At 55.0% G+C, this 25,158-nt stretch overlaps 1 protein-coding gene across 2 annotated transcripts in view; it reads right to left on the bottom strand.

The window, feature by feature from the left end:
- The window catches only part of AGPAT3 (1-acylglycerol-3-phosphate O-acyltransferase 3), an 86,633-nt gene extending 67,837 nt beyond the window's left edge, over window positions 1–18,796 (bottom strand). The window contains exons 1-2 of one of the 2 annotated variants that reach the window (XM_045540780.1): window positions 18,727–18,796; window positions 1,572–1,633 (exon numbers count right to left, since the gene is read on the bottom strand). The gene's annotated coding sequence lies outside the window, so the exon portion shown is untranslated. The remainder of the gene's footprint in view (window positions 1–1,571; window positions 1,634–18,726) is intronic. The other variant, XM_045540781.1, reaches the window with a different exon arrangement.
- Window positions 18,797–25,158: the final 6,362 nt, after the last annotated feature.

Raw genomic sequence — 25,158 nt, 5'->3', positions numbered from 1 at the left:
GAGGGGACTGAGGAGATCAAACCAATGTCCAACTTCATGCTCAAGACCCCCTTTCCAGAACAGGTCTGCCTCATGACTGGCGAGCCTCGGCCAGTTTCTCCCCAAGAAACAAGCCGTGGTCAGTGCCACCTGCCTCCCGTGCACGGCGACAGAGCCACACAGATCTGAAGGCTCTGGGAGCCACACACGGGCCCTGCGGGCCACTCTTGGCCCTCCCTGACAACAGTCCAGTGACTGCCAGGAGAAAGTCAGAAGTAAAGGGAGACAGTGAGAGCTTACCTGTAGGACAGAATGCATTTTGATTGTCTTTTGCTTACAATAGTTTAACAGTCAAAACCATAAGCAGCAGGAAACAACAATGAGCAGAAACAGCAAATAAGCCAGTGCTGGCTCAGCTCCTGGAGACAAGATGCTCAGAGCAACGGTCAGCAGCACCACGCCCGTCAGCTCACACCATCAGCTGTCAAACAAGCTGCCACGACAAAATACTTGATTCCAAAGAGACAATAAACAAAGTCATTTTGATCTGAAAGCTAAGGAGGTGTTTCAATACCCGGTTCACACAGTTAAGCAACAGCGTTTTACGTAAGTCACGACTGCATGCGTGACAGCGCACGCCTGGCACCAGGTCGCACCAACCCTACTCGTGTGTTTTCACCAAGCGTAGTTTTCAGCATGCCCTGGGTTGGGATCATGACACGGGAGGTTAAACCACCTGCCCGCCACACTAGGGCTGCGCGCGTCACTTGCAAACCTCCACACACAGCAGGCGGATTTGCTCTCTGTGGGCGGCAAGACAAAGACAGACGTCTCCCAGGTACAAAGAAGCCATCAGAAGGACATCGGTGAAGGCTCGGTCACTGTGGGGGGCCACAGCTTAATTGCCGACCAACAGCGGATCCCAGGAATGAGTGTGGAGCAGGAGACGTCAGCCTGGAACCCGAAAGGAGGGGTCCCCGAGCACGGGGAGAGTCGCCCCCCTGCCCTCCGCCAGGGCCTGGGCTTCCCAGTGGAGCCTCCCCAGGCCAGGGCGCCCACACCAGCGGCTGACCTCGGGCCACACGTCAGCCCGCCCAGTCACACGGCTGCCCCCGTCGGTCTCAGGGAGACGGATGGGCTCCCAGGGCAGCCGACAGCCAGGCCAGCCCAGTGGGCCCACCCCGTCTGCACCCAGCGGGTGCCCCGGCCCGAGGCTCAGCCGCCTTGAGCTCTGCTCACCCCTCGCAGGAAGAGAACAGTTTCATCTCAGCTTTATCAGCTGGATTTGGGACAAATGAGAAGTGACCATAAATATCCTTTTGGGCACAAGAAAACATTAAACTGCACACCCCCTTAAGAAAAGTGATCAACATGGCATTAAGGCCCCACAGGTATCCTCGCCTGCTCAGCCGGAGACCAACGGCTTCCGCGTCTGCTGACAACAGCCAGGCCCGTGTCGCCGCCCCTAGAGTGAGCGAACACAGACAGACAGACAGACAGACAGACACACACACACACACACGCACACAGAGACACACACACACACACACACACGGCGCCACGTGCCGGGCGGCCTCACCCTCCTAACTTACCAAGGCACGGGGCAGCAGGGGCAGCGGGAGCAAGTGTCCTCAGAGGTTCCGCCTCGGCCGGCCTGAAAGCAAAGGCACACACGTGAACACACCTGCCGGGGTGGCGAGTCGCGCACAGGACCCAGCCACATGCAGCCACTCTGGCGCCAGAAAGGCCGTGCTCAGGGAAACGACAGCCACGCGTTAACTTCCTTCCCCAGAAACTGAACACGCCACCAACTCCAGCAAACACTGGACCGAGGCCCACCAAGGGCCCCACTGACAGCCCCTGAGTGAACAGGCCCTGAGACACCAGAGGCTGCCCCTGTGTGACCCCAGAAAGCCAGGCCAGCTCCCTGCAGCTCTGCAACGGTGGAGGGGGCCGGACCCCGAAGCACAGGGGCACAGCTCAGGCGAGGCCCTGCCGGACGCCAGGCTCTGGGGCCCAGCCTCGCCAGCCCCACCCGGGCTCCCGCCCTCCCCGGCCCCGCCATGCCCAGCCCCCTCCAGCAGACCTTGACAGCCTGTGTCACAGGGCAAAGCCCCAAGTTTGCTCATTGGTTCTAAATTGTGGCAAAATATATGTGACATAAAATTTACCATTTTAGTCATTTTTAAGTGTACAATTCAGTGGCATTCAGCACATTCACACTGTTGTGCAAATATCTCCACCATCATCTCCAGAACTTTCTCAACTTCCCAAACTGAAACTGCCCCCGTGGAACACGAGCTCCCTGTCCCCTCCCTGGCCCTGGCACCCACCGTGCTCCTTCCTGTCCCTGTGGATTTGCCTGAGTGGAGTCACACAGGATTATCTCACTCGGCACACGTGCTCGGGCTCGTCCGCGCTGCTGTGTCGGGGCTCCCTTCTCTCTCCAGGCTGAGTGGCGCCCCGCTGTGTGCAGGCCAGGACGGGGCCTGTGCCCACACTCACAGCTGACAGCCTCACCCGCGCGGCAGCAGTTGGAGGTGGGGCCTAGGGAGCCGGCGAGTTGCGTGGGAGGGGCCCTCGGGCGTGGGGTGGGTGCCCGCTGAGAGGAGACCCGTGAGAGCTGCGTCCGCGCTCCGCCCCGTGAGGACACCACCTGGCAGCAGACCTCGCCGGGAACATTGGCCCCGCAGCCTCAGAGCCGTGAGAAACGAGTCTGCTGTCCAAGCCGCTGTGGTATTTTGCTGCAGCAGCACAAACTGACTAAAGACAACGTATATGTCACTTCTTTTCTTGTATAAATCTTAGTTTTAGCTTTCACATTTAGGTCCATGATCCATTTTAAATTTTTTTTCCCCTGAGACAGGGTCTCGCTCTGTCACCTGGGCTAGAAAGCAGTGGCGTCACCACAGCTCACCGCAGCCTCAAACTCCAGAGCTCAAGTGATCCTCCCGCCTCAGCCTCTCAGAGTGCTGGGATTACCTCCCCGGCCTAGTTTTTTTATAATAGATATAGGATGGAGTAGGGTGAGGAGTCATTGCCTTTGAAAACAGGTGTCCCATATCGTCCTTTAGCATTTTTAAGATGTTCCCCATTGTCTGAGGATTGTGCGGTTTCTGATAGAAGTCTGTTCTAATTTTAATCTTTCTTCCTCTGTACAGGATAGGGTTTTGGCTCTGGCTGCTCTTGGATTTTCAGGAGTTTGATTACGATGCGCATTGGTGTGGTTTTCTTCATTTTTGTCCGCCTGGCATTTGTTGAGGTTCTTAAATATGAGTTTTCATCAAATTTGGAAAAATTCTAGTCATTTTCAAACATTTCCCACCACACGTGCCTCCTCTCTGGAAATCAGTTTCCCATGTTGTTCTGCTTGACACGGTCCCACCAGGGCCCTGTCCAGCCGTCTCTGGTTTTCCCTCAGACACACTTCTGGTTTCTGTCCGTTTCATTTTACAAGAGCTGTGTCTTCAGTGTCTCTCCTGCAACGTCTAAACCACCTCTGATCCCAGCCAGCGTGCCCTCATCTCTAGAAAAATACCTGGGTCTTTTTTATTTATTTATTTATTTTATTTTTATTTTTGACCCCAGGAGTTTGAGGTTGCTCTGAGCTATTGATAAGGAAAACTCCCATCTATTACTTGGGCATCAGCCACCTGAGACCCCCACCCCTCAAGGAAGACCCGCATCAGCATAATAAAAACCTATTACCTGGCCCATCCACTAATCTATTACCTGGCACATTAACATAATACTAACCGATTACCTGACAGGTAAACTAACCTATTACCTTAGCCACTGAGACCCCACCCCTCAGACCACCCCAACTTAATAAAAGTGGGAAAAATTGGGTAGGTGGGGCTCAGAATTTGGTGGTCGGACCCCTCTGAGCCCGCTGGTGAATAAACTTTGATTCTCTGACTCTCCTTGTGCCACTCGGTTTATCCTCGGGACCACCCACTGTAACACTATGATGACACCACTACACTCTAGTCTGGGCAACGGACTGAGACCCTTGTCTCAAAAGAAAAAAAAACAAAACAACAACAACAAAAACAAAATGTAGGTCTATTCCCCAGTAGCAATGAGTGATGAATGACCCAGAACTCAGATTTTGGCTTCTGAATATCATTCTCCAACAAAACAAACCAGGAACCTTTGGAGAAATGGCTGATTCTAGGGCTTGGGCAGGGAAAAGAAATGATGAGCCCAGAGAATCTTGCAGTGCCAGAAAGTGAAGTACTCAAAAAATAAAAGGAGGCCAGCACGGTGGCTCACGCCTATAATCCTAGCACTCTGGGAGGCTGAGGCTGGAGGATCACTTGTGGTCAGGAGTTCGAGACCAGCCTGAGCAAGAGCTAAACTGTCTCTACAAAAAATAGAAAAATTAGCCAGATGTAGTGGCCTGTACCTGTAGTCCCAGCTACTCGGGAGGCTGAGGCAGGAGGATCGCTTGAGCACAGGAGTTTGAGGTTGCAGGGAGCTGTGATGACACCAATGCACTCCAGCCTGGGTGACAGAGCAAGGCCCCATCCCAATACAAAATTTTAAAATGAATAAAGCAGAATTTCAGCCGCCAAGAGAAGCCTGACGACTACAGAGCCATCGAAAGCCATCTCTTGAAAGGAACAAGAGCATCACCATCTTTCCACTCCCAGATCACTCACTCTCGATGAAAGTACCTCATTAAACATACACCCTTTAATGTCAGGTGTAACACTAGGACCGTCTGCCTGCCCACACCACGCTAGAATGCAGCCTGTGCTTAATTAGCAAAAGGATGCAGCCGGGCTCCATGGACACACCCGTGCCTGTGCACGAATAGCTCGCCACGACTTTTTGTACAGAAAAGTTGAAAGAACAGTACAACAAAAACCTGTACACAAATACCTAGATTAAAATTAACATTTTGCCGGATTTTCTTTGCATATAAATATGTGTGCGCACGTGCGTTTTTATTCCTGAACCACGGAGAGTTACCTCCTGCTGTCACAGCACAGGCCTCGACCTCCCGGGAGTCTCCCCGACAGCAGCTCGCTCTGCTTCACAACCACAGTGAAACAGCTCGCCAAGACAATCAACGTCCCTGACGCCACCTAACAGCCGATCTACGTTCCAGCTTCCCCGACTGTCCCAGAGCTGCTTACGCAGTTGGTTTCAAACCAGCTCTGACCAAGGCTCACACACCACACGGTCACGCTTGTTGAGGATCTTTCAGTCTGGAACGGAGGTCGGCAGCCTTCTCTGGGAAGGGCTGGGGGCCCCGTGGCCTCTGTCGCACCCAGGCAGCTCCCGATGGCGACACAGCGCAGCCACGGGCCCTGGGAAGTGGTGGAGGCCTGTGCCGGCCAAACTCTCCTTCCACCCTCGGCGGGGGGCGGGTCCCCTGTCGTCTCAGGAGGGCAATGTGCTCTGCTGAGCAGAGAACGACAAGGGAATTCAGAAAGACCAGGGTCGCCCGTCGTGTCACGTCTCACACCGGTGAGCTGCTGTCAAGGCCTCGCTCACTGGAAAAGACAGTGCCTGCAGCCGCTGCCCCCACAAGGCAGAGAGGGGAGGGCGGGAGAGAGAGAGAAGGGGTCGAGGGGCACGGCAGGGGCGAGAGGCAGGTGACACATCCTTGGTGGCAGAGACAACCTCCTGGTCAGAAGGACCTCTCAGGAGACAGACACCCGCACCGTGGCAGAAGACGGAACCGCTAGTGAGGAGGGAATCCCAGGGCCCACCGCGCCCCATGGACGGGGCTGCCCAGAGCTCGCGACGGGAGGAGACTGAAGCCCAAGTCGGGCAGGACAACGAGGCTTGAATGTGGCACCCGCGGGCCTGGCCCCAGCCAGCTGGTCTGGCTTCTCCCACCTCGGTCACACAGGGAGCTCCTGCTTTTGAACAGGTTCTTGAAAACATAATCACAAGTATTAAAAACAAAAATTATGAGAACGTTATTAAATACTTCTAATTTTCATTTCTTTCCATAAATTTGGAAGGAAAGGAAAAAACTGATCCCTTTCTGGAAATAAATACATAATAAATGACAGAGTGAAAACAGTAATTACTAGCACTCCTTTTCAATTCTTCCTAAAAAGTTTGTACATTTATCCGCCCCCCAAGTTCCCCCTGTGAGGAACGACCAGCCCTGTGATCGAGCCCCCAGCTTCGTCACAGATCTCTCTCGCGACGCAGTTCACACGCTGCTGCCTGTCCCGTGTGTCCAGCTCGAGGCACCCAGCTCCGTCGCTAGCCGTGTGCTTCCGTGTTCTGGCAGGTACATGTGTGTGGAAACCGAGAGTTACTGGCAAAATCACCGTTAGATCAGCCTGTCCGACCACCAATGTGGTTGCAAACTTTGAAGTTTATTTTCAAAAGGCCACATGCATAGGCGGGACCACCCACCACACAGGGCAGTGTCACCGAGGATCAGCGTCAGCTCATCCGCCCTGAGCCCCGGCGTCCCTGGCAGCAAAGCCAGACAGGCCTGTTGTGCTGAAGCTCTGACCCCGAACTCTTGCGCTGGACAGGCGCTCGGAGGCCCCTCCTCACCCCCTCCAGGGGCTCACGTACCCGAGAGCAGCGTGAGGACAAGACAAGAGCAGCCACCCAGCAGCCTCGCCCGGTCCGTCCATCAGCCGCGCCAATGCCGTGCACCACGTGCACGATGGCCAGCAACCCCCGCCACTCTCAGACGGGCGGCTCTAAGGGCGAAGAAAAGACGCTCCCCTCAGATCTGCTGAGCCGTGAAATGATTCAGCAACAAGGAAATCAAAGGTTGGCGCAGGGACGCGGTGCTGACCTGGGACGCCGTGGACAGACACCGGCTCTGTGGATGCGCAGGGCTGGCGCCAGCTCATGGAGAAAGTACTGTCCCGCAGCGGCCTCTGCAGCCCTCCAGAAACACCCGGGACAGCTGTGGTGCCAGGCTGGGTCCTCTGCCCCAGTGCCACACCACCCTGTGCCTCAGGAACGGTCACAGAGCAGGACAGAACCCACCTCTCCGCAGCTCCACCCGAGGGGGGCAGGGAGAAGCCCACAAGCACGGGCAGCGCCAGGAAACAGCACGGCCGGACGCCGGGCACCGCGGCCATGTCAGGACACACCTGCGCGGATCGCAGTCCTCCGCTTCTAGGTTGCACCCCCTTTTCAGCGTGGTCCTCACCGCCCTGAGACGCTGTTTCCTGAGTGCGGTCGTCCCCAGGGCGGCCCGGCCGGCACTCACGCGGCACACACACGCGGCACAGCACATACACACCCTCCTGCACCGGCCACAGCACACTTTCACACGCGAGGTCTTTTCTAACCTGCACAAGCTGCTGGGGAGGGACAGAGGCGCTGAGGCGTGCCGCCCACAGAGGTGCACCTGCCCGGCCACACTCCCGCCGGTCCAGCGCCAAGCCCATGGGCTGTCCCAGCACTTCCCCAGCCAGCCCGTCACCTGCTGTCCATTGTCACAGTTGCACTTAACAAACAGGCTACGGTGTTGGATCACCCTTCCTGCGGTATCTCACGGCGAGATATAGTGTATAAAGTCTCAGTGTGCTGGATTTCAGAACCAGAAAATAAGTGGAAATGAAAAACCATCAAGCACCTATAACAGTATTATTCTTTCAAATGCTGCTGGCACAAGGGGGACAGACGTGCTTTGCAAAAGGCAAGTTGGCAACATGTGTCCAGTGTCTTGGAAATGTGGAGACCCTTCACTCAGCAATCTACTTACAGAATTGTCTTCAAGAAGTTAACTAGACCCAGAGCTTTGGGAGGCGAAGGCAGGAGGATTGCTTGAGCCCAGGTGTTGGAGACTAGCCCAGGAAACACAGCAAGACCCTGTCTCCACAAAAAAATTTTAAAAATTAGCCAGATGTGGTGGCACCTGTAGTCCCAGCTCCCAGCTACTTGGGAGGCGAAGGCAGGAGGATCACTGGAGCGCAGGAGTTGGAGCCTGCAGTGAGCTGTGATCACACCGCGGCACTCCAGCCTGGGTGACAGAGGGAGAACCTGTCTCTAAAAATAACACACACACAAAAGGAAGTTGACCAGAAAAGAACCGTGTGAGGATATCTATCATATTACAACAGAAACGGCGTCAGGTGCCCCGACGGGGCTGGTTGCAGCCACCTACAGCCACGCAGGGAGCCACGCGCAGTCAGCACGGTCTTCACCGAAGGCAAGTGCAGGGGAGGTCAGCAGTGTGGCGTGAACTGGAGCAGCGGCTGCAGGGACAGCACAAGCGATGGGCCTCCATTTGTTTGGTAAGTGTGTGTGTGCGTGTGTGTGTGTGCATGTGTGTGTGTCCTAACTCAGACTCGGCATGGGACAGCGTCTATAGCAAAGTGACAGCCAAGCTGAAGGATGAGTAAGAACTCCCCAGGCAAAAGGAGAAAGAATGTTCCAGAGAAAGGGTGTGCAAGGTCCGAGGCAGAGCGTGGTGGGGAGCAGCGTGAAGATCGCGGAGGCGGGAGCACGAGGAAGAGGAGGTGGCGCCATCAGTGGGCGTCGCTGCGGGGCTGTGCCGGGTACCAGGGACGGCACTCGGGCTGCTGGAATACGGCTGCGGACGCAGGCGGGGCAGGACTGTGACGGAGCCGGACTGGAGCCGCCCAAGTGCGGGCGATGGGACTCTGTGCAGGAGGCGAGGCTGGTGGCGGGGGCTGGGGACACGGCATCCGGGGGTGGAATCCGTGAGGGTCCGGAGGCCCGGGGGGGCCCGGGGGGGGGAGGGGGTGTGGGCGGGCCTGGGTGTCCGACGTGGACGCCAGCGAGACAGGAAGTGGGAGGAGCGGGATCGTGGGTCCTGGAAGAAGGACGGGCTGCTCCCGCCGGACGGGCATCCCAGAAACGGCAGCACCTCAGACCCTGGGTGGCCTCCTAACTGCCACGGTGGGCACCACGTGCGGCAGGTGTGCGGGGTCCGTCAGCTGCCACATGAAAGTTACCTGGAGAAAACCAATTGAACTGGGGACCTGGTCTGCCTATTCTAAAATAGTAGAGACCATCCCAGGTTGGATGGGTGACAGAGAAGTTGACCAAAAGTTAAGTTTTTTAAGGATAAAATCCAGAGTCACATTTTGCGGTTGTGTCCCTAACAACTTGAAACAAGTTAAAAGCACTTGACAATGACGTGCTGAGGAGGGAGGGTCTTCCCAGCTTCAAACTCCCTGGAACTTGCACGGTGTCTCCCACAGGCCGTGCTGGGCCAGGATGAATCTCCGCCCCGACGGCAGTCACACCGGCAAACCTCGGCCCACGGCATTCCCACCCCTGGTCGGCACCGCTCTACTCACCAGGAGTTACACAGAGTCACCTCCACGGTCAGCAGTGTCTTCAGTCTCAGGTTTCCACTTGAGGATCCCTTTCCTTCCTAGTCAATTACATCTTTAGAAGTCAGGAAATTAACCTAAAGTGGTTCTAGATCAGCCCGGTTCCCAGGCTCCCTGCAGGGACTCCCTCCAGGGAGATTTGCTGCCTTCAAGCCTTGCAGAAGTCTACAAAGTTCACCTGAAACAAGCTCACAATCCAAAGTTACACAGCACATGAGAAACACACTTCAGAGAGCAAGAGGCAGCAGAACGAGTCATGGAATTCAACCCAAAAGAAATGCAAATTTTGGTATTATATTTGGTGGTATTATTGCTAGTACTTTGGTTTATTATAGTGTAGAAAGTAAGTATGTTTAGAGATAAAAGAGGAAATCAAAATACTTGCAAGGAAAAGAACACCAAACAAGAGAAGAGACAGAATTTGAAGAAAAAAACAGAGAACTTTTAGGAGAGAAAAATATAATCATTAAAGTGAAAATTGTAAAGAACAGGTTAAATAGCAGATCAGACAGAGATGAAGATAAAATTGAGACGGGAAGACAGAGCAGAAGAAATAACCCAGAATGCAGTGCAGAAAGACGACAAGGGAAAAAACACCAACAGGCATTTGCGAGGCTCAGAGCACGGTGTGACAAGGTGGAGCGCAAGGTGCAAGTGGCACAGTCTTCCCTCTGTCCCCATCTGTGGATTCTACCAGCTCTGGATCAAAGATATTTGGGGGGAAAATTCCACAAAGCTACAAAAAGCAAAACTTGACTTTGCCACACAGCAACTCAATTCTGAACATATATAGATGCAAAAACTTCTAAACAACATATTAACAAATCAACTATAATACTGTAATAAACAAATAATATATCACAGCCTAGATAGGATAATTCCCAGAAAAGGAAATCTACTTGTGTGAATCACCAAATTAACAGATAAAAGGAGAAAAAATCCTATGATCAGCTCAACCTGTGCAGAAAGTTTTGATAAAACTCAATGTTAAGTAAAACATTCTCAGAAACGAGAACTTGTTTAACCTGAGAAGAGGCGTCTACAGAAAAGTAAGCCTTCTCTTTTCTTGGTGATTTCATGGTTTTGAACAGGTAACATGGTCCGTGCAGCCGTGGTCCTTCCCTGCTCCCACCCCACGCCCCGTGGGAGGGCCGCTCACTTCTCCGTGCGGGGCTTCACGGTTCCGGCACAGGAGAAGGTGAAGACGTCCTTCCATGGCCCGGCCCACGCCCGCTGCTGCACGCCTGCGTCCCTCCCTGCCGCGCTCCCTGGGGACCCGCCCTGAGGGTGTGAGCCGCCTCCTGACCGAAGGTGCCTCGTGCTCTGCTCTGTGGGCACCTCCGGGGGCACCCGCAGCGCCCTGTGCACAGGCCCTTGGCTGCTGCCAATGCTGAACCGCCCAGCCCTGTAAAGGTCACCATGTCACTATGAGGTGGCCCCCGCCCCCTTCCCCCCAGCAGAGCCCCTGGGCAGAGCACCCTGACTCAGGAGGTCTGATCACCGGTTCTAGGGGTGACGCGCTCTCTCCCCCTCACTCCCAGCTTCAGTCAACAGTGTTGTTAAAGTTTATCGTTGCCCCCGAAAATGTGCCAAAACGTCTACACCAGGCGGCAGGCTCCCTCTGCTCCCGTGTGACATGACACGGCTCACGCAGGTGTGTCCTCCGGACAGTGCCTGTCTCCCCCAAAGGCATCTGCACCCGTCTTCACCCTGTGTCTGGGGCGTGCGGGCAGCCCTGGCCTCAGCGTTCAGACACTTTCCCAGAGGGGCGAGTGTGACCGACGTTCCCTGAGCTCTGGGAGGCCCCGCTGTCTGAGCCCACGTCCTGGAAGGACAGCCCAGCTGGATCCAAAGGCTGTAGCCACATTTTCTTCCCTTGGGACCCTTTCGGCTGTGGCTGGGGTCGGGGATTCCTGGGGAGGCGTGCAGGCCGCCTGCCTTTCTGTCCTTCATGCCTAACCACATCACTGTGCGGGGGTGGGGGGTGGGGCGCGGGGTCAGTGGCCCCAGGGACACAGGAGGGTCCTCCCACAGTCAGCCCTCTTGCGGCGGCGGCACAGCTTCCTGAGCCATCAGTCCAGATGACTGCCGGCGCTACACGGTGCGCGCGCTTTGGCTTCAGGTCATGCACATTTGGCTTCTAAGGACACCTGCATGGGACTCCTTGGCCTGTCTTCGGTATCACAACTTTCTCCAGCTCTTTCTTCAAACCTGTTATTGGGCATCATACACAGGTAGAAGGGGACGCATATCTTATGCGTGCAGCTTAGACTTTCACAGACCAAACACGCCCATGTAACCGACACCTAGATCAAGGAACGAGATGTGGCCGGTTTCCAGCGGCCCCGCACGCGCCCGCCCCGCCAAGGGCCACCCTCCCAGCTGCTCCCGCACGAGTGTGCACTCCACAAACACACCCAGGCAGCGCGCTGGCTTTGGTGTCCCTTTTGCCCAGCGTTAGACTTGTGAGAATCACTTTCGGTCACCTGTAGTAGCTGCCTCATTCTTCTTTCCATCGCGTGACTACACCACACATTACTCTGTCGTTTTTTCTGGAGATGGCATTCAGAAAGCGCCCGGGGTTTGACTCTGATAAACAGTGCTGCCTCCGAGAAGCACACACCTCCCCAGGTGAGGCCGCCTCGCTGCCCCCGCCCCCGCAGTACCCAAAGCCGTTGTCCATCCCCCACTGCGCCAACACTCGGTCCAGGCGGGCTTGTCACAGCTCAGCCACCCTGGCGGGGGCAGGCAACCCCACCGTGGTTTAGGTCTGCCTCTCCCTGACGACTCATGAAGGTAAATCATGTTTTCATCTCCTTATTTTTGTCTCACTGTGTTTGCGTTTCCCACCCATGGCCTCCTGTAGCAGTGGGAAGATTCAGGACTAAGCAGCCAGTTTGTACCAACAGCAGAAAGGGAGACATTAGGGACATTTCTCTGAAACTGGGACCAAGACAGGGACACCCTGTCGTGCCTCCACTCACCATTGTTCTGGAGGCCCTGGCCCAGGCCACGAAACAGGAAGGAAAATACTAATATTAAAGGTGTAAGGAAGAAACAAAGCCATCACCATGAATGTCTATGTAGAAAATCCCCCAAACCTACAAACACGTTATAAGAAGTGGCAGGTGACTGGCCATTAAAACACAACCCACAAGTCACCTGCATTTCTTTGTAACACCAGCTGGGAGTTAGAAATTTCAAAAATAAATTTTAAAAACACCATTTACAAAAGCAACAAAGATAATATGGGCACCTGGGAATGAACTTAACCGCAGAGTGTCAGGCGGCGTGTGGACTATCATGAGGCTTCGTCAGAAGCCACTGGAGACGACCTATGACCTCGGCAGAGCCAGCTGTGCGGGACTGAGCACTGAAGTGTGGAGAGCAGACTTAGAACGTCTACAGGAAAACGCAGAACACATTTGTGACCCAAGGGGTGGGAAGGACTTCTTAAAGCAACACTCAAAAGGCACTACCCAGAAAAGAAGGGATAAATTATACATTAAATTAAAAATATCTGTTCACAAAATAAAAGAAAAAGACCCAATTGGAAAAAGTATCTGACACACACAACAAACGATTAATACCCTGAACAGATAAGAAAACATGTAATATATACAAAACCACACATACGAAAAAGGCAGAGCCCAGTAGGAAAATGGACAAAGGACACGAACAAGAATTTCACTGAGGACGAAACACACAGGGCCACCAAGACAGGGAGAGGCTCAGCTCCTTCGGGCGGGGAAGGCCACACCAGGCCACGCTGGCCACAGCTGGACCACACTTTGTATCTACTCTCTTTGCAAAGACTAATGACAGTGCCAAGTGCCCAGGACTATTGGACCAGCCTTACACGCGCTGGCGCCTGTGACTTGGTGCTGTTCTGGGAAACAGCCCTCCCTGAGGTCCATCCGCAGGACGCCGGGGGCCCTACACAGGAGTACCCGGGGACAGGGACACGGACACCCAGTGAACACAGATCAAGACTAGAAGTGCCTTCCTGTGAGTGCACGCACCCTTTCTGAAAACGTTATTTTTTGCAGACTTTATCTTCACACAGATCTTATCAGGGTCTCCTACAGGCTCTAGAGACACAGAGTTACTCTGTTCCCAACCGACCCCGGTTCTCTTGGTACCATTATTGCCTCCTTTCCTGCCCCGCCTCAGACAGCATGGACAATTCTTTCGGTTTTTGTCTGCACATATTCTTGGGTTTTTGCAGTGCATTTTTCATTTCCCTTGTACACATTTTGGAAATGCCTATTTTGTCCTCAATTAATCAGCTTACTTTACTTCAAGAAATAAACAAATATTATAGACCGGAGGTTGTAAAAATAATGGCCCACAGCTGAATTCAGGCAACATTTTCAGTTTGGCATGTGCGATTTGTTAAAAACAAATAAACTGCATATAAAAATCCAGGTTTCTGGCTTCTCTCGGAAGACCAAAGAGCTAGTGACTCTGGTCCTGGACCCCCCGCCCTGCCCCATGGGACGACAGCGCCCGGCGGTCAGGAGTCAGCCCTTGGAAGGGGCACGGCCTCCCCGCCAGGTCTCACACCTGCATTTCACTCACCCGCCTGCCTGGCCCCTGCCGGAATCTATGTTTACAATTTGCATGCATAGCTTTGTTCAGCAATAAAAACATTTTATATTCAACAAATCATGAAAACTTAAAGGTAAGAAGTAACAGGCAGAAAGCAGTCAGGGCTCCAGGAGCTACAATGCCAGCCCGAGGCTAGACCTGAGCTGCAGCCACAAACATACTTCCTAACAAACATCCCAGAACTTAAGTTATAGTCGTATACTTCTTGATGTAGAAAACTGAAAATAACCTGTGTGCACTAAAATGTGTGCTCTCCAAAATAAAAATAAAAATAAAAATAAACGTGTGCGCTCTATCTCCAGCATCCACTTGGAAATCGCCGGCTCCTCCCGCCTGTGCCGCCAGCTCACCAGCCCCCGGCACAGGGGCCCGGGCTGTGGCCTAGGGAGGCCTTTGTAACCACGGGCTTTTTCTAAAACTAGTCCAAAATATCGCCCATATTGTGAGGTGAGCAACAGTCGGGATTGTTTTTACTGCGTGTTTCTGTTTTTGTCAATTATCAAAAGTCACTAAACTTTGTGTCTAAGGCCCAGGTGGAGCTTGGCTGCTCAGGCCTCCCTGCCAGAGAGAGCTGGCTTCCTGGCGGTAGGTGAGCCGGCAGGTGAGCTGGCGGCCTCCTCCTTCACGTGCCTTCAGGACCCCTGGGAGGGGCCACTCTGCAGGCCCCTGTGGGGTGGCTGCTGGCCCGGGACTGGCACTGGGTGGGTCTGAGGCCCCCTCCCAGTCCCGTGTCCTCCTCCTCTCACAGGCGTCAGACCTGCCTCCAGGTCCGAGCCCCCCCTGCTCGCCCTCCGTCCCCCAAAACAACCCAAGCCCACGCAGTCTTCATTGCACAATCTGACTTCTGTCTTATTTTGGCAAAAATCATTGCTATTGTATCGTATCTTGCAAGGTATACCAATTAATTTCTGGATGGACGAAGGATGTGTCTCCCTAATAAAAGGCACATTTGTTCATTCAATCAATCACTCCAATTAGACGAGGACAATGGCCTAAATCAGAAATCAATCCACAAAGCGCTTACCCCCATCATCAGCACATCCTTTATATTAAAAGTCAATATGCAGTGCTTCGCTGTACTCCCACCCAGTGCAAGATGAAAACCTGAATTCACACAGCGGAATTTGTTTTCTTCCTGATCGCACGTCCTATGCAGCAAGTAGCTGTTTCCACCACCTCAGGGGGTTTCGGAGCCCGGTCCAGCAAGCGCAGCCTTCTACAAGTGAGAAGTTTTACAACGAACATATGTGTGAAGCCAATGACTTAGTTTCTGTTTAGAAATGTAGATTTTCATATGCTGAGTTTCCTGAGCACCCAAGGAGTTTGACAGAAGCAATGACACCTCCGGATTCCATCACAGACCTTGTCTGAAACCCAGACTTGCCCAGCCGAGCGCCCGGCCACGCTCCCATCGCTCCCACGTCCGTGTCGGCTCAGGCCTGCGAGACGGGCAAAGCGCCCTCCTCCCTGGCTGCAGGGGCGGCCGTCGCAGTCACTACAGCATAAGTAAAGCCCAAATTATAGAGCAGGGCACAAATTTAACGTCGGCACATGCTTATAAAATGTTCGGGTCAGCAAACAGGACGTGAGGAGCAGGCAGGAGCCGGAGTTCCGCGCCAAACAGGAGGGCAGACAGGCAGGGCCAGCAGCGGGCGGCAGGGGGATGTCCTCGCAGCGCCTGTTACTGTAGCTCATTTTATAGTTCATTACTGTTGTTATTCATGACGGATTTCACTCCCCACCTGCTCTCAGAAAGGAATCGAGATCATCTCCATCAATGACGCATGACCTCTCGGGTCACCTGGGGACGGGCCCCTGGGCTGCTGGCACGCTGTCCCACCACGAGCACCCAGCTTCAATTTTAGTCCTAAGTGACAACAAGCACCCCAGCCAGGAGGGAGATTTCTGGCTGTCACGCATGAAAGGACATCATGTTGCTTTCAATTCACTACCACTAACATCTAAAATGTATCCTTTCTGCATCCTTCTATCTATGCTGGGGAAAGATGTGGCCAATTAAACCCTAGAATCCACGTCCTCTAATGGCCAGGTACAGACTCGGCCCTGCAGCGAGAGCCGACACCAACTTCCCCACCGGCTCTGCTTCCACCTCAAACTCAGCACAGACCCGGCCCAGGGCTGTCGGCGCATCATCTCCTGAACTTTGCTTGACAGCGATAATCAAAATACAGTAAATTATTCTAAATAACTATTAATAAATGAAAGACTATCAGAACATGAACCACTAATGCATTTGCCTAAAACAGCCTCTTGAAATTAGTAACTTAGAGTTAATCTTAAAGTTATTATGAAGCGGTTTTAGGAAGGACAGACTAAGGCATACTCATTTCACTTTACAATTTCAAATAACTCATTTAAAACCCCAAACATTCTTTGGTTAACCAAAAGTAAGATCCTACTAAATTTCTGAGCAACTCTTTTACAAAATTCAGTCCAACCTTACGGTATCACAAATTTCTCAATGAGAAGACGGAGAAGCTAAAGATCTCACATAAACAAGTCATTAAAAAGGAAACAGTGAATGTAGCCAATCATGTCCCAAGTTTTGCTCTATAAATATCAGTTAGCCACAGCGTGCAACAGTAAAACCATCGCTTTTTTACCGGGGCCAGAAAGGGAAGAAGAGAGTGAGTAGGGGCAGAAGCCAAAGAGTTTGCCAGGTGTGGTTCTGACGGTGACAGGGGCCGAGGCCCTGGTTCAAGGCCAAAGCAAGGGGTGAGGGGGGCTGCACAGGGGCTGTGCGGGGGGGGCTGCGGGGGGGGGGGGGCTGCCCTGCCAGTCCAAGCAGGGCTAAAGTCAAGGAAGGGGTGAGTGATTGCACAAGGCAACCAGAGTTGCCTGGTCAGGTAAGTGCGCCTGGATGAGTTACTGACCCCTCCCCGCAAAACCAGTAAATCTGGCTCTTCTCAAGCACAGCTTCTGTTTTCCTTCTCCCTGTTTGTAAGAATTTCGACGTCTCCCACCTTCCTTGGATTTGACCAGAGATAAAATATCCGGGCTTTGGCACCCTGATGGGTCTGGGAAGGTGGCGTCCCTGGGATCTGGGTGTAAATCCTCCCATGCCCATCTGAGACATAACCTTCAGCTGGTCACTAACCTCTGTGTTCTCAGGCCACACTGGTTTACGAGGTCGAAGGGCAGATCAGCGGCAGCGTGTTTGCGTATGTAAACAGCTCAGGTCTGTGTGAGCACCCGCAGCCAATCAGCTTCGGAAGCAGAAGGAAACATCATGGAACAGATCGCTTCCGTGGATGCTTCTAACTTCCAAAGTAAAACAATAACTTTCAGAGTTAAAACAGCGAGGTAGGATGGTGAAGGAAGATGCTGGAAGTGCCAGGAGTATGGGTTCTGGAGTCGGCCCTCGGGCACGTGCTGCCCCGCCCCAGGCTGGCCCACACTTTTGGTGCCCCGTGCCCATCTGTACACACATCTGTGTGCCTCGCTGTTTTAACCCTGTCCTCACTGGCAGCCCAAGCTCCTGGCAGGTACACCCAGGCAGGGCCACCGAGCGCAGAAGGCAACCACACCCTCCAAGGCCAAGAGGCCGGTTCACTGAATGCCCATGGCATGTAGCGCTTTTTAAACAATGTAACCAAGGAGACTCCTGGGAGTGAGGAGAAATGGATACAGCGGTGAGTTGTAACAGGCTAACTCTCAACTGTGCAGAGGAGTCACCACTAGAAAGGGGGAGGGGGCAGCCAGGAAGCGACCAAACTGGAGAAGGCTGAATCCCAGGGAGCCCCCTGAAGCTGCCCCAGTGAGGATGATCCGCCTGCTCAGCTGCCATTTACAAAGATGTGGTGTCTCCAGGTGACCTTCCCATGACGCCGGCCCACGCAGGACTCGGGCTTGGCTCCTGGGATGGTGTCTGCGGTTAGCACGGGTGGCCGCTGTGCGTCCTACTCTGCCTCAAGGCCAACAGCCCCTATTTTCCTTCTTGTGACACCATGGTATCTCGCGGGGAAAAAGAACCCACTGTTCAAGTATTCTCTTAGACAAGACTTTTAATATTGTGCTTTTTAAAAAAAGGCCTGGAAAGCCATTTATGAAGACATTTTCCCTATTTCACTAAACTTCTCTGGAAGTTAAAAAGCCCTACGATTTTTCACCGTACCTTCAAGTACTAATTATCCTCCTCTCCTAAGTACCTGGGGATCAGCTGTTCCCCGCACCCCTGCGTGGCCCTGGGGAGGCCTTTTGCAGCGAATGGGCCCTTTGATCGGGATGACCCCGTCACCCGACTGAACAGTGGAAAGTCACAGTCGCCTCGGTCCCAGCCAGCGCGGAGCGGAGCCGGCGCGCCCGCAGCCCCCCCGCAGCCCCCCCGCGGCCGAGCCGGCCAAAGTGAAAGTCGCCCCCAGGCCTCGGCGCCCCCGGGGATGCCGGGTCCCCAGCGCCCCGAAACCCGCGGCCCGCGTCGCATCGGGATGGAGCGCAGAGGGGTCCCCGGCAAAGTCCTGGGGGAGACGGGAAGGGACGCCCCCACCCGGAGCTCAGTCGCCCCCCAGCTCGGCGGTGCCCGCTCCCGGGCCTCCCCGGCCTCCCGCCGGCGCCACCAGGCTGCGGGCGGCGGCGGACGGGCTGGACGTGGCCCGGCCTCGGGCTGGACAAGGCCGCCGGGGAGGCCCCGCGCCGGGACGGACCCTCCCGCAGCCCCCCTCCGGCCCGCGCCCCGCGAGCCCGGCCGGCCCGCGGCGGGCAGGGGGCGGCGAGGCCGGCTGCGGGGGAGGGGCGACCGCGGGCGGCGGGGGAGGGGCGACCGCGGGCGCCGGAGGGGCTGCCCGGCTCGGGCGGGGGCCTCGCCGCTCACCTGCAGCCGCTGCCACCTGCTCGTCGCGCGGCGTCCCCGGCGGCCCGGGCGGCCCCGCTCCGCCGCTGCGCGTCCGCCTGGGCCCGGCCGGCCCTGCGTCGGGCCTCAGCGAGTGCGGCGCCCGCCGCCCCCGGCCCCCATCCCGCCGGCCCGCCGGCCCCGCCCGCCGCCGCCCTCCGCCCTCGGCCGCGCCGCCACTTCCTGTGCGCGGCGATCCCACAGTTCCGCCGGCGCGCGCGGGGCGGCCGGGGGACGCGCGGGGGACAGGCGGGGGACACGGGGGAGGGGACACGCGGGGGCATGGGGACACGCGTGGGGACACGGGGACACGCGGGGGGACACGGGGAGGGGGCACGCGGGGGCGGATAGGTGCGGGCGGGGGGCGGTGGCGCTTGGAGCTCGGCCCGGCGCGACCCGCTAACGGACGGGCCCGGTGGGGGAGGGGAGCCGACGCGGCGGGTGCGGAGGGGCACGTGGTGCGCGGATGAGCGGGGTCGCGGGGACTGGATGGGGTCCTGGCGAGGGGACCAGGCGGGGTCCCGCGAGGGCACGGACCGGGTGGGGGGGGTGGCAAGCGTGAGAACGGGGACGTGGGAGGGGCAGGGGAGCATCGAGCGATCGTGGGGCGCGGGGCGGAAGCCAGCAGGGCTCTGCCCGGACCCTCCAGTCTCGGGGGTCCCTGGGGCACCGGGCCCTCCAGTCTGGGGGGTGCTTCCAGGCCGTGAGCTCCCCCAAGTCGGCTGGGGCTGGGGGCGCTGCCCGCGGCGGGCTCCGTCCTGCGAGATCTCGTTTCGGACCCGCGTGCTGCGCCCTGTGACTTACTCATGGCACCGGCTGCCAACGCTACGCAGACATTTGACCCTGGAGGAAGGTTCCCTGAACTGGGCAGGGGCTGTTGCCCTAGAGCCGGCCTCGCCAGCCGCACCCCCCTCGCCAGGTCACCGATCGCTGTCCCCTCCTGGCTGAGGAGTCCTCAGGGCGGAGGGACAAAGGCCACCTGCGTTTCCCGCTCCCCACCTGGCTGGTGGCTGATCCTAGAACCTGCTGGAAGGTGGCCAGGTGGGCAGGGGGCGGCCAGGACAGGCCCCCCCGGGGCTGGGTTCCCTTCCTCTCCTCCATACCTACTGTGACCTGAGGCCTGCTCAAGTCCTCAGGTGCAAGCGGGACTTCATGTGCTCGGTCGGGTTTGTTTGAAAACTATTTAAAATACCAAGTGCCAGTACTATGAGCTGCACTTCCTTTTAAGCCTCCTCAAATTATTTCAGAAAATATTTAGAATAAAATAAAATAAGTAGGTGCACCTGTCCTACTCACACATCCTTTATTCTTGAAAAAGAAGTTACAATTTGCAAAGCTCATGGAAATTTCATATTTCTAAAACCTTCCACCCTGCATTGCCACTTCTAGTAATCTCTGCCCCAAATAAATTCCTGCAGGCACCTGCAGGATGCCGGGTACAAAGCCCTGCTGATTGACAGCGTTACCTGTAATTGCAGAGAGCCTGGAAATAACCAAGAGACACCTGGTAAATAAACACCAGAACAGTCACTTAATATTTTCAATTTAGAACATTTTTCAAAAACTTTAATATGGTAATTCTATGAACACTGATGTGATATAATCTCCATGACCTATTAAATTAAAAATAAAAAATAGAAGATACAGAGCTGAGCAATGGATATACAATAATCCACTTTATTAAAAAAGAGCATATAAAGCAAAAAAAACCCCACACATAACATATGCATATACATGCCCAGAAAGTATCTAAAAAGATAAACATGAGACTTACTGACTGGGCAGGAGTAAGGAAATTTTATTGTATGCTAGGTAGTAATGTTTAGATTTATCAAAAGCACACAGTTTACAATTATTCTTTAAAAACCAATTGAAACACACATCATTATTTACACATTTGATGGCTCCTTAACCATTGCTTTGTGCTTTTAGATCAGCTCAAAATATTGCACTTGTCTCAACAGTGTAAAACTTCACCAATATAATCTGATCTTCATGGATTAGAATCTGTGATCATTCGGACCTGAGCCGAGCAGGCTTTGCCCCGGAAAACCGGAAAGCCGCAGGACACATAAACAGAGTAAACATTTGCAGAGAAGTTGGACGTCGGCCAACACCCTTGACTACTTATAGGGCTCTGTCGTGTGCAGGTCCTCAGATTGGCAAGATACGTGGTCATTGCTAGCATTTATTGAGAGCTTTTATATGGGTGGATTATCTCACTTAGCAAAACAAGCCGGTGAGGTAGAGGCTAGTGACATCCGTTTTCCATTTAAGGAGACAGGCGCGGCAGATACCTGCCAGCAGGCAGCAGAGGCAAGCAGGCTGGCTCTAGGCCCTGGCTCGGCCACAACTCGGTAGCTTCTCATGACCCAGTAATGTTTTCTTAATAGAAGAGAAACGCAGTTCCCCAGCTTCCTAAATTAAAAACCCTGGGGGAGGGGGTAGATTGTGACCTTGAGTATTATTTGTCCAGAGGGGAGAGGTCTGCAAAGAATGGAAAAAAGGGAGGTGTGTGTATGAGCTAGACCCGGGAGAGGAGCTCCGTGTTGGCTATTTGCTGCACTTCGCAGAATGTAAACCGAGCCTGAGAGGTGATCCCAAGGTCAAACGGCAGACCGCTGCCCACCCGCAAGCCCGGAGGGGTCTGTCTAGTTCTGAGATGGCCTCACTGGAGAACCTTCCCATCGCTCTGGTCTGGGCTCCAGGCGGGTCGGGGAGAGGACAGGAGGGGGCTGGCTGTGGGGAAGGCCCCCTGGGGTGGCTGGCCATAGACATCAGGTAATGTGACTGCCAGGGGAGCTGAGAGCCAAGGTTCGGTGCCAGCCTGTGACCTTGGACAAGGACATTACCCCTTTGGTCTTAGTTTCTTTTTTTGGAAAACCAGGAGTTTCCCAGCCCCAGGCTGCCCTGATACCCACCAGTGTGCCAAGAGAGCTGCGGGCCCTGGGGGTAATTCCGGCATTTTGAAAGCCCAGGGAAAACTCTATGTTTATCCCATGTGTAAAAATTTACCCAAACTCAAGATAATAACTTTACTGGAAATACAGGAACTCCAGTATGTGAACACTAATCTCAACTGGATAGATGTTAAATGTTTTTGCTTAATATGTAATAGGAAAACAAGGAAAACAATGACAATTTTTCAGGAGACAAATTATTTTAAACATAGACTTCTATAGAGGCAAAAATTATAAACAGGGTTTTTCACAGCAAAGAGGTTGGAAACCCCAGGACGCTGCAAGACCTCACTTACAAAAATGACTCCAGAAACTGAGTTCAGTCTGAGTCAGACAAGACTGTTGACGTCACCACCCCCAGCGGGTCAGTGGAAAACACGAGAGACTCACATGGGACCCTGGTGGGAAGCCTGGCCTGATTAGCATGGAGGTCAAAGTCAAGGTCACAGGAGCAGGTGTAGCCAGTCTCCAAGCTGGGACAGACCTCAGCAGGTGGGGAAGCCATCTGCAGAGTAGAAGTCCTGGATTTGAGTCCAGACGCCACCTCCTCTTGCAAAGTGGGGACTACCTGCATTGTGTGGTGGCTTTGCTGCAGGGATGTGGCCTTTGGAAATTGGGGCCTGGGCAGGTGAGAGCTTCGCAGCTGTTAGCAGTGGCTGCCACCAGCCATTGGCCTCCTCAGTGAGTCACACAGCAGAGTAGGGGGCAGGCGGCTGGGCCAGAGACTAGTCTGATAGGCGACAGAGGTCCTGGACAAGGGAGGGGCAGAGATAGGGAGACCAGAGCGAGGCTGTTGGGCACAGACTAAGGTGGCACTCCCCCCCCAGGCAGCCCCTGCCAGCCCGGACAGGAGGGCGCTGGGTACATCAGCCCATGGCGGGTGCTCCTAATGGCAGCCTTCGCTGGGAGCCTTGGTCTGAGGCTCCACCTGCCATCTCGCTCCCCTCCCATGACTTTCACGGGCCTTACAAAGTCCCCCAAGCTCCTTGCACCCTAACCCACTTGGCATCCATTGCTGGAGGCCCACCCGACACGGGGGCCTGCGAAGGGAGCCTTCACCCGCCCTGTGCTGAGAAATGCTGCCCCCGACTCTGCGGACACTTTCGGCGTTGGAGCGCGAGCTTGTGTCCCTGCAGGCCCAGCCACGGGTGTCTTTAAGTCAGTAACGGAGTTCAAGGCTGCCCTGGGCAGGCTCCTGTCCACAGGGAGGGGGACAGACAGACCCACATCAACTCTCCAGCCACAGATTTCCCTCTGAGGAAATGCGCAGTAAATGCCACCGCCCAGAGGAAGGCCTGTTGCCTCCTGGCCCCTCCGCCCCCTGACACACACACAAGCAAAATTTTATTTATTTATTGGTAGAGACTGGGTCTTGCTCTGTCACCTAGGCTGGGGTGCAGGGGCAAGATAATAGCTCACTACAGCCTCAAACTCCCGGCCTCAATCGCTCCTCCCACCTCGGCCTCCCAAAGTGCTCGGATTGCAGACATGGGCCACCACGCCCAGCCCAAAAATTTTAATTGCTTTTTTGCACAAATATTTTTTCAAATTGTTCTCTGGGGTTTAAAAAATGTACATACTGGCTGGGCACGGTGGCTCACGCCTGTAATCCTAACACTCTGGGAGGCCTACGTGGGAGGATTGTTTGAGCTCCAGAATTCTAAACCAGCCTGAGCAAGAGCGAGACCCCGTCTCTACTAAAAATAGAAAGAAATTATTTGGACAGCTAAAAATATATATAGAAAACAAATTAGCCAGGCATGGTGGCACATGCCTGTAGTCCCAGCTACTCGGGAGGCTGAGGCAAGAGGATCGCTTGAGCCCAGGAGTTTGAGGTTGCTGTGAGCTAGGCTGACGCCACGGCACGCTAGCCCGGGCAACAGAGCGAGACTCTGTCTCAAAATAAAATGAAATAAAATAAAATAAAATAAAAATGTACACACTGTTTCTAAAACTTCCCCTGTTCAGACTTGGCATGTTTAATGCGTGTGCAGGAACCCGAGCCCACCTCACAGACCCGATGTCCCATCTAATTCCCGGGAAGCAGGGAAGGGGTTAAAGCGCTGTTGTTGGTGGGGCGAGGAAGTGTCTGGAAAACAGTCCAGCTGTGCAAGGGAGGAACACCCGAACGGTTTCTGTGGAAGCCTCCTCCCTAGGCACAGACTTAGGTCATGACGCCATTTGACCAGGAATAAAATATTCTAAACCCCCAATACTCTGAATAACAGAAGAGCAGTTGTTTCTGCGAAAACGAGAGCCGTAGACAAGGCTCTGGGGCCACACCCCTCTTACCCGGGGCCACAGTGCTGAAAAGGAGCCACGTGTCACTTCTGGGAAGCCCTGGAGGGGTTTCAGGGCCCTTCAGTTTCAGTTCCCATCTGATTAATTTCCCAGTGTCGCTGGTCATGTCATTGCACTGAAAAAACCATCTTCCAGCGTCAGGTTGGACTGTGGACTGGACTGTGCAGCCCTGGGAGGAATCTGCTTGCGCCCCCTTGTCACCAGGGCTTGAAGGGCTGACCCCTGGGGTGTCCCCACCCCCTCCCGTGAGCACGGCATGGCCGGCGGTGAAACGGCAGGAATTCTGCACACGGCATTGGTGTGGAGGGGCAGCCGTGCTGGCGGGGGAAACTGTGAATTTGCAATTCCTTTGGTGGCTCCGTCGGGGCAGGTTCTCACCAGCTGGTCTCTTCCTGAGCCCGGTTTCCTTTTGGTCAAAGCGGGGTGGCGGGCACTGCCCGGCAAGGCGCACAGCGTCTGGGGGGACCGGACGAGTTCGCACACAGGAAGGCCACGTTAGGGGCTTCTCTGAACTCCTGCCCCTGAGCCACTGGTTGACAAGGCCACCTCCTGGGGGACCTGCCCCACGCCCTCCTCCACAGGGGCCGACCTCACCCAGGCGCGGCACACCCCGTGGAGCTCTGCGCCCTATCGCCCCGGCTTCTGTGTCTTTCTGTGTGTGGCTCGTACCCTGTCGCTGCCAACCCCCTCCCCTCGGGCCTGTGCAGGAGCTGGTCCCTGGCGTGGCCCCGAGGTGCCCGCAGCACCTGTCTGCTCGGACAGACACGAAACAAGCGTTCGCGGCTGGCAGACTCTGCAGCGCGGCTGCTGCTTGTGGGGGGCCTCGGGGCTGGGCTCCACAGGGACAGCACCCCCCTAGCTTCGCCTGTGTGTTGGGTTCGTCCGCTGGGTGGGGTCGCCGTGACAAGGGCACGGACGCGAGTCACAGCAGACGTTGTCCTCTCACACCCTGCAGGCTGGAAGCCCGAGGTCAGCGGGCAGTGGGGCTGGTTCCTCTGGGGCCTCCCCGCCTGGCAGGCCGTGTCTGTTCCCTGTGTCTTCATGGGGTCGTCCCTCAGTGGGTGCCTGTGTCCTCGTCTCTTCTTACGAGGACGCCAGACATGTTGGCTTAGGGCCCACCCTGATGGCCTCACCTTGCTTAACCCCCTCACGA

The sequence above is a fragment of the Lemur catta genome, chromosome 1 (assembly GCF_020740605.2).
Source record: "Lemur catta isolate mLemCat1 chromosome 1, mLemCat1.pri, whole genome shotgun sequence".
Classification (NCBI taxonomy): domain Eukaryota; kingdom Metazoa; phylum Chordata; class Mammalia; order Primates; family Lemuridae; genus Lemur; species Lemur catta.
The sequence above is the reverse complement of the archived record's forward strand: the minus strand, read 5'-3'. Positions and strand labels throughout refer to the sequence as shown.